Source organism: Lepisosteus platostomus, unplaced genomic scaffold (assembly GCF_059453375.1).
Source record: "Lepisosteus platostomus isolate fLepPlt1 unplaced genomic scaffold, fLepPlt1.hap1 Scaffold_46_H1, whole genome shotgun sequence".
NCBI classification, from domain to species: domain Eukaryota; kingdom Metazoa; phylum Chordata; class Actinopteri; order Semionotiformes; family Lepisosteidae; genus Lepisosteus; species Lepisosteus platostomus.
Genome location: NW_028291666.1, coordinates 91,151 through 107,765, shown reverse-complemented (window position 1 = coordinate 107,765; position 16,615 = coordinate 91,151). Strand labels below are relative to the sequence as shown.

The 16,615-nt window shown below is 45.9% G+C and overlaps 6 non-coding genes across 6 annotated transcripts; 3 read left to right on the top strand and 3 right to left on the bottom strand.

The window, feature by feature from the left end:
* Nucleotides 1-2,024: 2,024 nt before the first annotated feature.
* On the bottom strand, nt 2,025-2,098 carry trnat-agu (transfer RNA threonine (anticodon AGU)). Its single transcript has one exon. It is a non-coding gene; the product is annotated as a tRNA-Thr (tRNA).
* Nucleotides 2,099-4,950: 2,852 nt separating this feature from the next.
* Nucleotides 4,951-5,023, bottom strand: trnav-aac (transfer RNA valine (anticodon AAC)). The gene has a single exon. It is a non-coding gene; the product is annotated as a tRNA-Val (tRNA).
* Nucleotides 5,024-6,453: 1,430 nt separating this feature from the next.
* Nucleotides 6,454-6,526, top strand: trnak-cuu (transfer RNA lysine (anticodon CUU)). The gene has a single exon. It is a non-coding gene; the product is annotated as a tRNA-Lys (tRNA).
* A 5,662-nt stretch (nt 6,527-12,188) lies between these two features.
* Nucleotides 12,189-12,330, top strand: LOC148633540 (U4 spliceosomal RNA). The gene has a single exon (XR_015933924.1). It is a non-coding gene; the product is annotated as a U4 spliceosomal RNA (small nuclear RNA).
* Nucleotides 12,331-14,278: 1,948 nt separating this feature from the next.
* Nucleotides 14,279-14,352, bottom strand: trnan-guu (transfer RNA asparagine (anticodon GUU)). The gene has a single exon. It is a non-coding gene; the product is annotated as a tRNA-Asn (tRNA).
* A 1,159-nt stretch (nt 14,353-15,511) lies between these two features.
* On the top strand, nt 15,512-15,584 carry trnar-ucg (transfer RNA arginine (anticodon UCG)). Its single transcript has one exon. It is a non-coding gene; the product is annotated as a tRNA-Arg (tRNA).
* The last annotated feature ends 1,031 nt before the right edge of the window (nt 15,585-16,615 follow it).

Here is a 16,615-nt window from a genome sequence, read left to right as displayed (position 1 = left end):
GAAAACCTAATGAATAAAGCTGAAAGAACCGACACGATATGTAGGTGCTGGTAAAGCACGCAGTAAAGAACTGTTAACAGCAAGGGTTTCAGTGGGTTAACTGAGGAGAAGGCGTGATCGCTAATTGTTGACTTTTTATTTGGTGTTAGAAACACTCTTACTGTGCATGACGTGCAACAAATGTAGCCACAGAAATTGCATCACGCTTTCATGTATGCTATTGCAAACACCAACGTTGCCTAGATAGAAAACCGAAATAGCCGTGGGTTTGCTTGCTGGTCTGAAGGATCTCTCTTCGAATCTCTATCATTTGTCAATGGAAGTAAAAGGCGCTGCAATCTGATACGTTCAGAATCAAACCCGCAGCTGTTGTTCGACTTTATTTCTTGACTAATTACAACTGAGTGTCGCATGAGCAGTTACATAAACTTGTCTGGTATATTTGAACACAAATGCCGTTCTTCAATTAAAACTAACAGTACATTGTCAGGGACATTCAGTTCTATACAAACAAGAGACAGACAAGAGAATATTTCTACCGTTCATGTGGACTACGTGTTGACTTACTGATCGGAATAATTGAAAGGTTCGGGCTCATAGCCGATGCAGTGCGTGCTAATTAGAACAGCAACGCTGAGCTCTCAGCACCGTACTGAGCCCAGGTGTTTTTCTAAAGCTGTCAGGTGCAGTTCATTTACATGAAGGAAATCTCTTACTGGGTACGATTACAATGCAGTAAGTAGCACAGACTACTTAGGGAGCAGCCCGATGTGTTTAAAAATGACCCGAGCCAGGTAAGAGTCGAACCTACAATCTCCTGATTCGTAATCAGACGCCTTATCCATTGCGCCACTGGACCTGGTGTAACACTGCAGGACTGTAACCCAGTGAGCTCAGCCCTGCAACTAGTAAAATATTACCCCCGGTCCATTCTTTTCCAAAAGTGAGAAACACCTGTTTTCTACATGTTGTCTGTTTTAAAACCATATCTCTTTAAACCAAACCAAAGAGTTTGTCTTTTGCACTGCTATTCTGATTCATTTCGATTTCAAAGAAAAAAAAAACATTACCTTCCAAAGCATCATAAAATTGTCCCTTCTTCCAGACTCTACTTCTCTCTTGTAGTAGTACAGCAGACCTTTCCAGGTGAGCAGATCACAGAGTCCGAAATGAGCTTCCTCAATCAAGCAAAGTACCTGAACATGACTCTGTCATCATAAAAGCGCCCCTGTAATAAAGAAATTAAATCCGAAATCAAGAGGGCAGTTGCCTACTGAAATACAAGAAGTCATCAATTTTAACCTAGCAACACATTAAAGGCTGCATCTATACAAGTACGATTCTAGAAATGCTCACCAGATTACGTTTTAAGAAGGAACTGTGCCTCAGGTTCCGCCGAGATCTTAACTCGGATGGCAGGATTCAGAGTCCGGAGTGCGGACTGATGGCGCACGGAGGGTCCATATACTGTGGATCCCTCAGTGATCTTCCGCGTATTCAAACCACCAGCGTGTGACTCCCCTGTCCCCGTGACCTCATTGGTCTGCTCTCTCCTCTGTGCAGCCGAGCCCGACTCACGGTAAAGTGAAAAAAAATATGCCCTCAACGTGAGATTTAGTCTGGAGCGAGGATAGATGTTACCTTTTTATCATTGAACAGGATGTATGTGATGTGGCGACTAGGTTCAATTTTGTATCCTCTTTAAAAGATTAAGGACTGGGGTGAGCGTGATTTACCAGCTAAGAACCCGACGTGCGCACCGTTTAAGCTGCATAGACTCGGTCGTTTAACTCTTCTCCATTAGTAGGGTTAAGGTTAAAGAAAAAAACATTGCTGACTTCTTTTTTTTTTGCCAGCCGCTAGCGCTGATTAGCAAGGTTTGTATTTCATGTTTTGCAAGTTGCATCCATTTTAAGAAAAACAAGTCGCGTTAAAGACAGGAAATGAATACTTGCATTTAATTAAGTCTAGCCGTAGGCGGTTGTCCATAATGACCAGTACTGTTCAAGAAGACAGAACAAAGAAGGCACCGCTGGGATTCGAACCCAGGATCTCCTGTTTACTAGACAGGCGCTTTAACCAACTAAGCCACAGTGCCCCGGGAGTGTTGTCCTTTTGCAGCCACTTGGACACACCTTTAGAAAAACATTTTGTTAGGCATTCTGCCTCAGCCTAAACACCTATAGCTTGCAAAGCGCATGCTATTAGACAGGCACCTCTGCAAGACCTTAAGAGTCTCTTAAACTAGTGATAGTAAGGTGTTCCCAATGGGTGATGTTCGGCTTTCAAATCATCTCATCCGTGGAAGCGCCGAGATGCAGCTGTTTAAGGCTTAGAAGCAGCTGACTGTTTCACTACCTAGCTGATCACTGTCAGTCAGGGAGCTTAGAGGTGAAAAGCCTGTCTGAGAGACAATTCGCCATCGATCAGTTCAATATGTTCCGTACCAGCTCGGCGCACCCGAGATCATCTTGGTAGCCGTGTAGCTCAGATGAGTGAGAGCTTGTGTGTATTTACCACCGTGATTGGATGCCGGCCCTTCTCAGGTCACAGTAAACCTTCTGCTCAAAAAAAGTGAGGTAAAACCTCACTCTGCACAGTAAAACCTAAAAAAGTGAGGTTTTATTTAATCTCTGACCAAGGGAAACGTTTCATTTTTTCAAAGAAATGTTTGTTAAAAAATAAAGTCATAGTTCCATGGGATTCAATCATAGACCGTGTGACATGGAAGTCAGGAACCTAACCCACTAAAGCACTACAGAAACATTATCGACAGACAATGTACAGCGTGTACTATTCTTGTGTTGCGGTACATGAATATAATTATATCGTTATTAATTTCTAATTTATAACTTTATTAACTTTATAAATTAACTTTATAAATTTATTAACGTTATTAATTAATTTCACGACGCACAGACAGAGCGTGGGGAGCCGCCGCCTGCAAACACAGCTCCAGGCAGGACTCCGCTCTGCAGGAGCCGCAGAGCAGAGGAGATGGGGGCAGCTTAGCTCCTGTGCAGAGACCTGAGCTGTTGTTGCTGCGGACGCTGTCTTTTCTGCACTCGGGGTAGGAGTGAATGTTGAGTTGCCCTTAGAAATGAAGCAGAGCACTTCAACGGCACGGGTGTGTGTGTGTGCGCCCTGGTGATTCTGGGAGACAGATCGAACCTGGGCTAAAAGAGAGGAGGCTTAGCCCTCTTCCATTTACTAGTTCAAAGTTGTACAACCCATTTGTATCTGCTAGGCGGCGCAGTCGTCGTGCACAAAGAACGCTTTGAAAAGCGTCAAAGGCAAGTCATTCTGAGTTGGTCGTTTGTGTTTTCCGTTCAGACGCGAAATGCTGAAATGATCTCTCGGCTCCTCGGTTGTCATTTCTGCTCCGTAAAGGAATCACAGCACGCGTCGGCTTCCAGCACGGTGGGTCGGGACACGATGCCGGGGGGTCGGAGAGAGCGATGTCTTCCTCATTAGTATAGGACCTGTCACCTGTCCCCACCTGTCACGCGGGAGACAGGGGTACATCAGGACGCGCATTGAAGTGAAAGCAGGATGCGCTGCGACATGCACTGTGCAGATCCCGCCACACTAAGAGGTGAGTGGGTCTGTTCGATAACAGCGCTAGGCGAATCCCCAATCCCCTTTTGTGCGTGGCGACAAAAGAAGTCTGAAGTCCGTTTCCACCCGGGGACCTTTCGCGTGTGAGGCGAACGTGATAACCACTACACTACGGAAACAGTGGTCAGATGTGCCCAGCGGCCCAGTGCTGAGCTTCGCCAATGCGATTCAGCGGCTTCCAGTGCCTTTATTGGTGTGCGCTGATGGACCGTGCTCTCTCTCCAGAGTCCAGCACGCCTGTCATGGACGGAGCAGGAAAGGCGGCGCCACATTCTACAGCCCTCTCCACGCAATCGACGAAATCGGGCTACTGAAGTGGAGAAAATCGCCTCTCCAGAAAGTGCAAATATCATCTTGGAGAGTATAAATCCTATTGCCAAAGGTCAGCCCTGTCTACCAGAGTAACCCTCCCACCTCCTGCAGCGATGGTCAGCTCTGGCCGCCTGGGTGAAAACCAGGAATCCTAACCGCTAGACCATATAGGAGCGCACGACCCTGCTGTTCCGAGCATCATGCAAGCAAACTACAGAAATATTAGAAAACACGCAAGAGAGTTGTCACTCAGAGTGTCGAAGGGTCGATGTATACTGGGGCTCAGTTGAAATGCAACGTCAGGACTTTTCCGAATTATGTCACATGAAGAGAGCACAGCCTTTTCCGCCCTGCCACGTGTGTATCGGTAACTCGCCGTGATCGTATAGTGGTCAGTACTTTGCGTTGTGGCCGCAACAACCCCGGTTCGAATCGGGGTCACGGCAGAATAGGGGCGTCTGCTTTTACTACTTGCACGAATGAAGGCAAAAAAAAGCCAATCGATGTGAACGAACGGCGCTTTACAGAGGAGTACTGCCTGACTGGATCGTTGATGAACGACAGAGGCCACTCCGACCTCTTCTCGGGTTTCTTCAATGACTTACTAAGGATCTTCTTCACATTCGCCCATGCAGGGGAAGCCAGTTACACCAAAGCAAACGCAGGAAAGTGCAATTCAAGCAGAGACCAGGAGGGACTTGTTTACACCGAGAGTGGTCGGAGAATGGAACAATGCGCCCAGCCCTGTTGCTGGAGCCGATTCTTGATGAGATCTTGGGCTCACTAAGAAGCCCCCGCTGGATGCTAATCTTTCTGTTGTTCTTGCAGGTCCTGCGCTGCTTTTGAGCCGACAGAGCTCGTCCTGGTCTGTCGGGACAGCCCAATGGCAAATGATCGGCTCCGCGTACAGAAGGAACGTGCGTTTGGTACAAGAGTGCATGAAGGCACCGGAAATACATTGGGAACAAATGACCGGTCGCTCAATACCTCTGTGAGGTACAGGAGCGTGCAAATCGAGGCTGTTTCCACCCGGTCTCGAACCGGGGACCTTTCGCGTGTTAGGCGAACGTGATAACCACTACACTACGGAAACCTGTAATATTTGCTGCTGGTGTATCGCTTGCGTTTCGGGCTGAGAAAGGGACGCGTCATTTTAGGCAGGGGGCGCTGGAGAGAGGAACAAAGGGAGCGATGAAACAAAATGCCGAAACCCGGGATTGAGCCAAGGATCTTTAGAACATACTCTCACGAATCGTTAGAATATGTGCGTTTGATCATCAATTGCGTAACAACCACATTCGTTCGACTTGAGCCATCAAGCTCATAGTTTTCAAATCTTGAAAGCTGTCATTGAGCACATCATAGTCTGCAGTACGCCCCGTAACTTGCGTACTTCAACAGAAAGAAGAGCAGACAGCTCCATAAATATGCGAGGCGCAGAGAGTGCAAGGCGAGCCGCACACGTTTCGGTGGCTGAGAGAGGGCAGTTTTTGCTTCTGCATTTCCCAAGTAAGGACGCATGACAACAAGCGATTGCGGTGCTCATTTACGACATAGTGGTGATGAGTTTTCAGTACGTGTTCTTTTGAACGAGCAATGAGGTTGCTGCCTTGGACAGCTGACTGCACGCTCTCATTGTGCCACGTGATGAGTATTCACCAGGCTCGTTCAGTCATTAGTCACATTCCATCATTTGCCATAAGCAGATGCTGCAAGGTGATGTGGATATCAGTTCCCAGTCACGAGGACAAAAAGAGCACACAAGGGCTCAGCCGGGAGTTGAACCCGGGACCTCCCACACCCTAAGTGAGAATCATACCCCTAAACCAATGAGCCACAGCAGCACTTTCTATTTTATCCTGTCAGCGAGCTTGAGGACGGGGGAGAGGCGTCATTCGCTCGTCCAGTCAGACCTTCATCAATAAGTCAAGAAAGCCGCAATTACACGACTGCCTTGCAGACGAAGGGCAGTGAACTGCACCCGGTAAGAGGGGAACAAGCGGCACTAGGCGACACCGAGGCATGAGCCCCAGCGAGGGGGGTTAGCTTGCATGGTACGGCGCTCGCTTTGCATGCGAGAGGTAGCGGGATCGTTTCCCACGTCCTCCAGGTGTGTGCTTAGAGCTTGATGTGCCGAAAGGTGTCCTTTAGCCTGTGGTCACACCTTGCATGGAGAGCGTCATGCAGCTGTCAATCATTTCACAGCCACGCCCCCTCTTCATCTTCTCTCTGCCTTAAGCGTCTCCGCCACTCTCTCTTGACATTTCATGTCAGCATGTCAGAAGTCCGAGTGACGTTTTTAATGGCTGAGTGAGGGCACGATGCTGAAGCAGAGAGGCCACTTCAGCCAGAGAGACTTGTGCTAGGTGAGATCTGAAAAACAGACTCGCAACAGAAACAGACCAAAAAAGTATCGGTGAGATCAAAAGGCAAATGCAACATCCAGCAGAGGGCGTCTGAAGATTAGGGAACGGGCGACTGAAATCCATATGAGGCAAACTTTCCGGCTGTGCACTGCAGCTGGCCTCGTTGGCGTAGTTGGTAGCGCATCAGTCTCTTTATCTGAAGGTCCTGAGTTTGATCCTCACACGGGGCATGGCTGCTTGCTCTTTTCAAACACTTGCGGCAACTGTTCGCTCATAACCACGTCTGGAATGCGTGACCTTTACACGGGGGAGAAGCAACGCCGCATCCCTTTTCTAAAGAACATTCATATTCAGAAATAAGTCAAGAAATTTGCCATTACTTTTGCTGTCAGCCTGCCCATGTTGCCAAAGAAAGATTCACTCGGCGTCAACATGACAGAACAGCGATCACTTGAAAACACTGTTCCACACTCCGTAAGCAAGAACTTCAGTGTTTGCAGTCACCCGATATGCCGATAGTCAAAGGAGCACAAAACACGAAGCGTCAAAAGACAAGATGAGTTGATGGAAAGAGCGTTGAATTGATGAGCACAAAAGTTCAGCTCGTACAATAGGCAACGAAGGTCCCGGCGTCATCATCGCACTTGAAAGGACTGCCTTGCAGATTAAGGGCAGTGGGAGGTTGCTGTTTTGAGATGGAGGCATTGGGATGGTGGGCCGAGATCTATTCTTCTTAAGGAATTCTTCATCGTGAAAGATCGGTCCACAGATCATCCAAAGAACTTACAAATTTTTGGGACTCAGGGAATCACGTCTTGAAAATACGTCTTGGACGCGTAACGGCATTCTATCCAACTATCCAACTGCAGGACTTGAGGGTTTTTTGTGCTTTGTTCTGTTTTCGTTGACATCGCATTCGTAAGAGCGTCAAAAAAAGGCAATTCCAGCATCTAACACGAATAAAAGGGCTATTGAAACTGCAGGGCTGCGCAGCTTCTAAAATCCTTGCACACAATTCTCCGTTATTGTTACTTCCTTCTTTCTGTCTAACAAAGTTCCCTTTTCCTGACCGGACGGGGAGACTATCATTCCAACTTGAAGCCAGCCTTAAGTTCTCCGAGGCGCATTTGTCTGCTAGCATGCATTTTGTGAAATTTTTTTTTGTTGTTGTTAAACCAAAAGCGACTTTGAAAAAGGTTTCCACCGCCGCCCGGCACTCTATGTTAGACTGTATCAAGAAAGCCGCGCGCGCTGCAGCCGTGGCCGAGTGGTTAGGGCGATGGATTAGAAAGCCGTCGGGGTCTCCCTGCGAAGCTTCGAGTCCTGCCGCCTACGGTGTCATCGTGTGTCTGCGCAACAAAGGAAAAGCACCCGTTTCGCTTTTCCCGCGACTTTTAAAACACGAATGATCTGGATTTCTACATGAATGGCTCTTAAAATGTGATCTGATCTTCATCTGACGCATAATAATAAATAAAGACAGTCTTGTTTAACAAACAACACACAACATTTTACATTGTCAATTCAGTTCAAATCAATGTATTTCTATATAGCGCCTTTCACAACAAGGTTGTCCCAAGGCACTTAACAATGCAAGTTGTTAAAAGCCTTGTGTCTAATATGCCGCCTAGGTTACGTGCTGTCTCTTTGAGGCAAATGTTTAAATCCTCTGAGTTAAGTGCTGAAGTTATAGTAGTCCTATCAGTATTGTTGCCTCCGATCAACAGATCCTCAGTTTTCTCAGAGTTGAGTTACAAAAAGTTTTCACACATCCAAGTCTTTCCTTCATTAATGCATTTAACTAAAGTGATAATAGAAGAGTTGTCATTTGGTGGAAACAAAATGTTTATTTGAGTGTCATCAGCATATGAATGAAAGTTCATATTATTTTTTCTTATTATCCTACCTAGCAGCAGCATGTAGAGAGAGAGAGCAATATTGGTCCCGGCACTGATCCATCTGGTACCCCAAATTGAACTGGTGACGTTGATGAAGCAGTACAATTATTAGATATTTGAACATAATGAAAACGATGAGTAAAATGTGAAGTAAACCACTGAAGGACGGTTCCAGATAAGCCAACCTCAAACTCAAGCCTGTGTAACAAAACAGAGAGGTCAACCGTGTCAAAGGCAGCTCTAAGATCTAGAAGCACAAGCACTGTTGCATTCCCCGCATCAGTAGCTAAGAGAATATCATTTACGACTCTCGTTAATGCAGTTTCAGAAACCAGACTGAAATTTCTCAATTATATTATTTGAATCCAGATACGATTGACGTTGGGCAACAACTATTCTCTCAAGACTTTTAGATTGAAATGGGACCTTTGAGACAGGCCTGTAGTTGTTAAGAACTTGTGGATCCAAATTTGACTTCTTAAGGAGCGGTCTAACAACTGCTACCTTAAATTGATCAGGTACAACACCTGACGCAAGCGATGCATTCATCATACTAATTATAGGTCCTGCCAGTCCTTCGAGGGAATCTTTGACTAGCTGAGTGGGGATGGGATCTAGCGAACAGGTGGTTGACTTTGTCTTACGTCTGTGTTCATGAGTCCACCATAAGAAGAAATCTGAACAGGAGTGGTGATCATCCGAGGTCACCACGGAGGAAACCACTGCTCTCCCCAACAAAAAAACCACCACTGCCCCTCTCAAGTTTGCTAAAGACCACATGGATGTTCCACAGCAACTCCTGGAACAATGTTCTGTGGACAGACGTGACAAAAGTTGAACTTGTTGGTAAATGTGCACAGCGTTATGTTTGGAGATAACAAAACACTGCATACCAACTCCAAAACCTCATCCCACCTGGGAAGCATGGCGGAGGCTGTACGGCTTGCAATCATCGAGGGACCGATGAATTCCAAGATGTATCAGGAAATTCTACAGCAGAATGTCAGGGTGTCTGCCTGTGATCTAAAACTCGAAAGACGCTGGGTCATGCAGCATGACAAAAATAAAGGAGTACATCAACAACAGAGTGGCTGAAACAGAAGAAATTCCGTATTTTGGGATGGCCAAGTAAGAGTCCTGACCCCAATCCCATTGAAGTGCTGTGGCATGATCTGAAGCAGGCCGTTCAGCGCAAGACATCCCAAAAATATACATGAACTGAAACAGTTTTGCATAGAGGAATAGGCCAAAATACCTCCTAACCGCTGCTCAGGTCTGACCAGCCGCTACAGAAAGTGGGGGTTGAGGTTTTTGTCAATAAAGGAGGTTCCACTAGCTCCTTAATATAAGGGTTCACGTACTTTTTCCATCAATGACCTTGATTGTTTAAAACATTTGTTAAAACAGCAATGTCAAATGTTGGGCGTGTGTTGTTTGTTAAATCAGACTCTCTTTATTGATTATTATGACTTAGATAAAGATAAGATCACATGTTAGGAGCCATTCATGCAGAAATCCACATCATTCCGAAGGGCTGTTTACAAAAGTTTTTCTTCCAACTGTATGTGAGAGAAAAGCAGAGCCGCTCACTGAGTAAGGTGGGGTTGTAGCTTTGCAAATTGCAAGGACATTTGTACTCTCAAAAGGGGACAGGAGCACCCCAGATGGGACTCGAACCCACAATCCCTGGCTTAGAGTGCCAGTGCCTTAGCCATTAGGCCACTGCGCCACACTGGGTGAGGTTGATCACGCTGATGAAGAGACAGTTTTTTTTTCCTTTGCTTTTTCAAAGGGATCCCCAAAAATAAGGGAAGTTAGGCAGCAGAAGGTTTACTGTGACCTGAGAAGGACCGGCATCCAATCACGGTGGTACACACACACACGCTCTCAATCATCTGAGCTACACGGCTACCAAGATGATCTCAGGTGCGCCGAGCTGGTACGGAACATATTGAACTGATCGACGGCGAATTGTCTCTCAGACAGGCTTTTCACCTCTGAGCTCCCTGACTGACAGTGATCAGCTAGGTAGTGAAACAGTCAGGTGCTTCTAAGCCTTAAACAGCTGCATCTCGGCGCTTCCAAGGAGAGATGATTTGAAAGCCGAACATCGCCCATTGGGAACACCTTACTATCACTAGTTTAAGAGACTCTTAAGGTCTTGCAGAGGTGCCTGTCTAATAGCATGCGCTTTTCAAGCTATAGGTGTTTAGGCTGAGGCAGAATGCCTGTTAACAAAATGTTTTTCTAAAGGGGCCTCGCACTCTTTTCCAAGCAATGGTCACCATCCCCACCGAGTGTCACAATGTAGTCATGTCCTAGGACGTCACCTGTTAGTCTCCATTTGTCTGCCACCAACACTTTAGGTTACGGGGTCACAACCGCACCCCGGAGCGCAGAGGAGCCGTTGGCGTTCTGGTGGCGCAGATTGGGCTGAAGGTGGGGCGCTTGAATCTCGCTGTTGGAGGCCATCTGAAACTGACCCAAGCCTTTCCCTTGAATTAAATGTAAATAAGATATGAACCCCAGATGCACATGGAATCAATCACGTGTTTCCTTTGAGCCGTTTCAAAGACTGCTCCAGAGTTTACCTTGCACAGATGCGCAAAGATTAATGATGGGGGTGCATGCTTCCAGGCGCCTTACAACTGTAGGGACTGATTAGAGACAATTCGTAGCGTGTGCTCGTTTCCATATACGCCCCGTGTTGCAATGGTAGGATGAAGTCAAATACGGCTTGGACGTGTAACGGCATTCTATCCAACTGCAGGACTTGAGGGTTTTTTTGTGCTTTGTTCTGTTTTCGTTGACATCGCATTCGTAAGAGCGTCAAAAAAAGGTAATTCCAGCATATAACAGCCAGCCTTAAGTCCTCTGAGGCGCATTTGTCTGCTAGCATGCTTTTGTGAAAGTTCAAATTTGGACAAACACAATCTGTGGCGTTTAGCGTGACATAGTCTTGCAGGCATCGTGCTGTCTCACTGCAATACTATACCACTGGAGGAAACAGTCCATCTGGCCATGAAACTCATTTGAACGTCTAGCTACAGCAACTAACAATATCATGATTTATTCAGGATGTGTGGAATCAGAACATCCCGGAGACAGCTTCCGAAATCGTGAGCATTCTCTGGTGGTGTCCTGCTGGGATCCTGTGGGCGTGTGTTGGTGGTATAGTGGTGAGCATGCAAAAGCCACTGCATTGGCCAGGAATCGAACCCGAGCCTCTTACTTGGCAGGCAAGAATTCTTCCACTGAACCACCAATGCTCAATACCTGTACCTTCAAAAAAGACGCTTTTTTGGTGCTCTGTTCAAAAAGCGTCGACATCTGTTTCCAGCTGCAAAATGCCATCCGCAGACACTGAAGAATTTATTTATTTAGACACCGCTCAGAATCCCCTGTAAGATTCTCCCTCAGTTCCTTTGAGCAGTGTTTTACCTCTTTCAAAAGGCTTCACTTTCCTAGTCACATTCCAAGGCTCATCGAACCCGGGCTGTTTCCTCCAGCGGTATAGTATTGCAGTGAGACAGCACGATGCCTGCAAGACTATGTCACGCTAAACGCCACAGATTGTGTTTGTCCGTTCGTGTCAGTCGTCCTGCAACCACGGGAAGTGGGACACAAACATGCTGCAATGCTTTCAGGACGTTAGGATTTGTTTATGCAACATCCGAGAAGAGTACTTGTGGCTTGAATGTGAACTGTACGTGCCCGCCCCCTTTCCTCTGTAGTGCATGAGTTCCTCCCGGCATGCCCTTCGTCATTGTTCTGTCATCTTGTATTTAAAGGGTTGTATTTCTGCTGCTGAAAATAAGCAACGGTTTTCTCACAACGCCCTTTGTTTCCGACGGAGCCCTTGTCTGTCATGAAATTCTTCAAAACCTCAAGCTAGAAGAAGAAGACGACAAATATGAAGCGTTACAGCAACGACATGCCATGAGACGATTGATAACGATTTCCGTAGGATCCCCGCGGTTGCCTGGCAACCGTCAGCTTTGCGCAGTGGCAGTATCGTAGCCTGTGAGGTTTAGCCGAGGCGCGATTATTGCTAGTTGAAAACTTTTCCCAATACCCCGCTTCCGCCGGTTTGCAATACAATCGGCGAAAGCAATTTTTGACAGTCTCGTCAGAGACTGAGCAAGGTGTTTAAAGACAGATTTTGTCATGGTGACATCATGATAGAAAGAAACAAGCTTGTTACGTTTCAACAGAAACGCTCTTTAGCTCTTTCAGCGTTATGCAGAGAACAGCGTCTGTCGAGATCACTTTTGAGTCAGCGCGAAACGCCGTGTGCTGTCAGTTTGATTTCATATTGCTTGTAGCGGCGCCCGGCTTTTGTCTGTCAAACGTTAGGTTGCGCTTCTTCATGCTGCATCGTCGGCATGAGTGGAGCTTTATAAACGTCTGTACTTACTGCGCCCCATAAGAAATCGTTTGTCCCCGTTCAAAAGAGATTGTGCGATGTCCTGCAGCAAACCTTTGACAGTTTGAAAAGAGGAATTTATTCTGCTTCCTGTGCGTGCAGTAGTTACAAAGTTGAACGCCTTTACACGATCTGCTGCAGTTTTCAGTGGGCGGGCTTTGTCAAATGGCTTGGAAAAACGCACTGTGTTTCGGCTCGGGAAACATCATGAGCAGTGTCCTGCATGTTTTCTGTGTATAGCTGTCTTTTAACGCATACAGAATTCATTCGAAATCATTGATTTCTCCAATTAACAAGGGTCCCTTAAAGGATGAGTCAAAGTAACGTCTAATCGGATTAGTTTCCTTAGAGCTGGTTCAGAGTTTGCTCAAGAGTTTACCTTTCACAGATGCGCAAAGAAGAATGTTGGGGGTGCACGCTTCAAAGCTCCTTACAGCTGTAGGGAGTGATTCGAGACGATTCGTGGCGTGTGCTCGTTCCCATATACCGTACGCCCCGGGGTGCAGTGCTAGGATGACATACAATACCGCTTGGGCACGTAACGGCGTTATATGCAAGTGCGGGACGTGAGGGTTTTCGTTTGTTCGTTTTGTTTTGCTCTGCTTTGCTTTGTTTCGTGGTCAAGAGGCGTAAGGTAAGTCGTAATCCAGGGAGAACACTGGTGGCAAACAGTCCGAGGTGAGAGGCGAGGTCCAAAGTCGAAAAGGCAGAAGGGGAGTCCAATATCCAGAATAAACGAGGTAATGGAAAAACGCCAGGTAGAGCTCTCAAGGAGCAGACTCAATACCGAGCAGCGGGAAGCAGGTAAAGATGGTAAAAATAGCACTGCGTACCGCACGGTGGAGTGTGTGCAGGTGGGTAAACTCGTGCGGCGGCGTTTGTTAATAATCACCCACTGCTGGTGCTGATTAGATCGCTTATGAGTTGGTCTTAACTGCCTGGCGGTCATGACAAGCTCCTCTTTAAGCTGTGGTTTAGTTTTGCATTCATGTGTTTCTAGAGCAGTTATTTATGGGGGTGGGTGGGTCTTTCACAGAGGCTCAGGACAAATCCCCCACATGAAATTTTACTGTGTGCGTTCAGACAGTCACAGGTCAAGAGCCAGGCAGGAGGACAATGGACAGAAGAGCCAACAAACTAAAAATAAAAGAACGAATATGAAAAAGCCACCATCTTTTTCTTTTTGACATTTTCCGACTTTCATGCAAGCCAGGACAAAGTTGCTCGTAGCTACTTGTGGATTCAATTACTCTATCGAGTGCTTTGATGAGTTTTTGCAATTTGATTGTCGTCCTGTCAGCCTGTTTCTGTTTTTTTTTTCAATCTAGTGATGGAAAGTAAGAGGGAAATGATGGAGCAATCAATAACCGCTCCGGAAAAATGGCAGAAAGAAATGGCCCGTCACTAAGGACATTTGTGAAGCAGAGGAGTGACATCACCACAAAGGCGACTTATTCTGCTGATCGTTTTGGTGAATAATGATTGAGGTGCGTTAAGAGAAAGGTAGCTGCGTCAGCATGCTTAGGCTGCAAAGGATCAAGCAAAGGTTTACTCCATGCTGAAAAGAGAAGAAAAGAAGCACAACGTTTCGACTGTGGAGCCTTCTGCGCCATCTTCTTTAGCGGTGATGATGTTTACATTGGAAAAACTGAGACATGCGTCCCTGGGTGGGCTTGAACCACCAACCTTTCGGTTAACAGCCGAACGCGCTAACCGATTGCGCCACAGAGACTGACGGCCGCTTGTGCTCCCTACATTTGCAGGTTTATGGTCAAAGAAAACAATCACTTGCGCTTCTTGCAGCCGGCAATCTTTTTCCACTGACAACCAAGAAATGGATTTCATCTTTCACAAGCTGTATGGATTTCTTCAAAAACAAGTTATTCCAGAAAGGAAATGAATTCTTGCATTAAACTGAACCAAGCTGTACATGTTTGTCTGAAATGATACATTCGGCACAACAAGACACGGAGAGAGGCACCGCTGGTATTCAGACCCAGGATCGCCTGCTTACTAGGCGGGCACTTTAAGCCACTAGGGAACAGCGCCAGCGGAGCACCGCGCTTTTACAGACACTTGGACACATCTGCGTTCGGTGTGCACTTAACCTGCTCTCTGAGCCCGTTGCCTCCGTCCCATTTAATAGCAGAACTGACGCCAAGAGAAATGATGAGAAATGGCATTTATCGGGCACTTTTCATGTCCAAGCTGTGCATTCTTTGGCGACACCATTTTTTCTTTTGTTTAATTTCTATACTTATTCATAGAATAAAAACGATATGTCATGTACTGTAAGGGAAATGTCTCTTTTTTTTAATGGGGAAAGCTAGCACCACTAAATGTTGTGTTTAGAAGAAGTGATTTAACATGACACGTGACCTAATTTACCGGAGCAAAAGCTCACCCAGCAAGCCCTGCTTTACTTCTACAGGAGAGAAGTATTGTAGAGTCTGCAAGATGTTCAGCTGGGTAGCTACGTCAGCATGCCTCGGCTGCAAAGGAACAAGCAATAGGTTTATTGCATGCTGAAAAGAGAAGAACGGAAACACAGCGTTTCGACTGTGAGGTCTTCTCACACCTGAAGAAGCCTCACACCTGTAAAAGGCTCCATGGTTTTCTTTCTTCTCTTTTCAACATGGAATACACCTATTGTCTGCAAGATGTGACAATTTCATGGTGTTTTGGAAGAAAACCTTTTTTCTTTGAATTCAAAATCAATCGGAATTTCAGCACGACACATCAACACTTTTTCTGTTTTAAGGAGATGATATTTTAAACCTGATAAAAATAGTAGGAAACACAAGTTTCTTGCTGTGAAAATTTAGATGGGGAAGTGTACTACTAGTAGCAGTGTAGAGCTCTCTGTGGTGGAGTGCAAGCGCATGTTCTATGGGCCAGTGGCGTAATGGATAACGCGTCTGACTTCGGATCAGAAGATTGTGGGTTCGAGTCCTGCCTGGCTCGTGAGGCTTTTAAACCTCTCAGGTTCCTCGGTAACAGGTTGCCGTCATGTATATGAACTATAGAAAAGCATTTGCCACAACCCGTAAATTAGCACGCAAGTGCGGGCTAGTGAACACAGAACTGTATGGAGATCATCTCCAGCTCCGAGCTCAATTGCAATGAAAAAACATGCAGAACAGAACTGGAGAGCAGCTGAATTTGTGCTCGGTAGGGTGGGGAGGACTCAGCATTGCTATTGTTCTAATTGGCATGAACTGCAGGGGATCTGAATCAGAACATGTCAGTTAGTTCGATCATTGCGTCAATATGTAGGCCACGTTAATACAGAATTATTACTTTGTCTGTCTCGTCTTTGTATATAGCTGAATGTCCCTGACAATTTCATGTTAGTTTTTAAGAACAACATTGGTGCTAATATATACACATATAGCATATAAGGAACACGTAAAAGTTTAGTCCATGCTGAAAAGATAAGAAAACCGCCACAATGTTTCATCTTGGAATAAATCTTTACTTGTTGTTTTGCAGCCTACCCATTCTGACCTAACTCCTCCCTTGAAATTCCCTAACAGATAAGGGTACGTAACGGCTCATGCGATGCTCAGTTGCAATTTGTCCCAAAACAAACAAGAACAGCAGCTGAGGGTTTGAGTTTGAACATGCACTGTATTAAAGCAGCTTTTATTTCCATTGATAAATGCTAGATATTCCTACAGAGATTCTCCAGGTGAGTAAGCGATTCCTGTTTCTGTTTCTATTTCTGTTTCATATATATATACAGTATATATATATATGTTACATGTGTCTCTGCAATAGTACAAATGTGTTATACACTATCAGGGGCTGCTTTTTTGTGCACCTCATCTACAACAAGGGTTTTTTTTTTTCATTTATGTTTGTGGACCTTCACCATTTGAGGAAGTGAGTTAGATAAGAAAGTTACAGGTATGGTGAGCAATGACTGACAAAGGCACGTACTGCGTATTCCTTACAGAAGTGTAAGCAATTTGTTCTAAAAAACACCGGCTAAA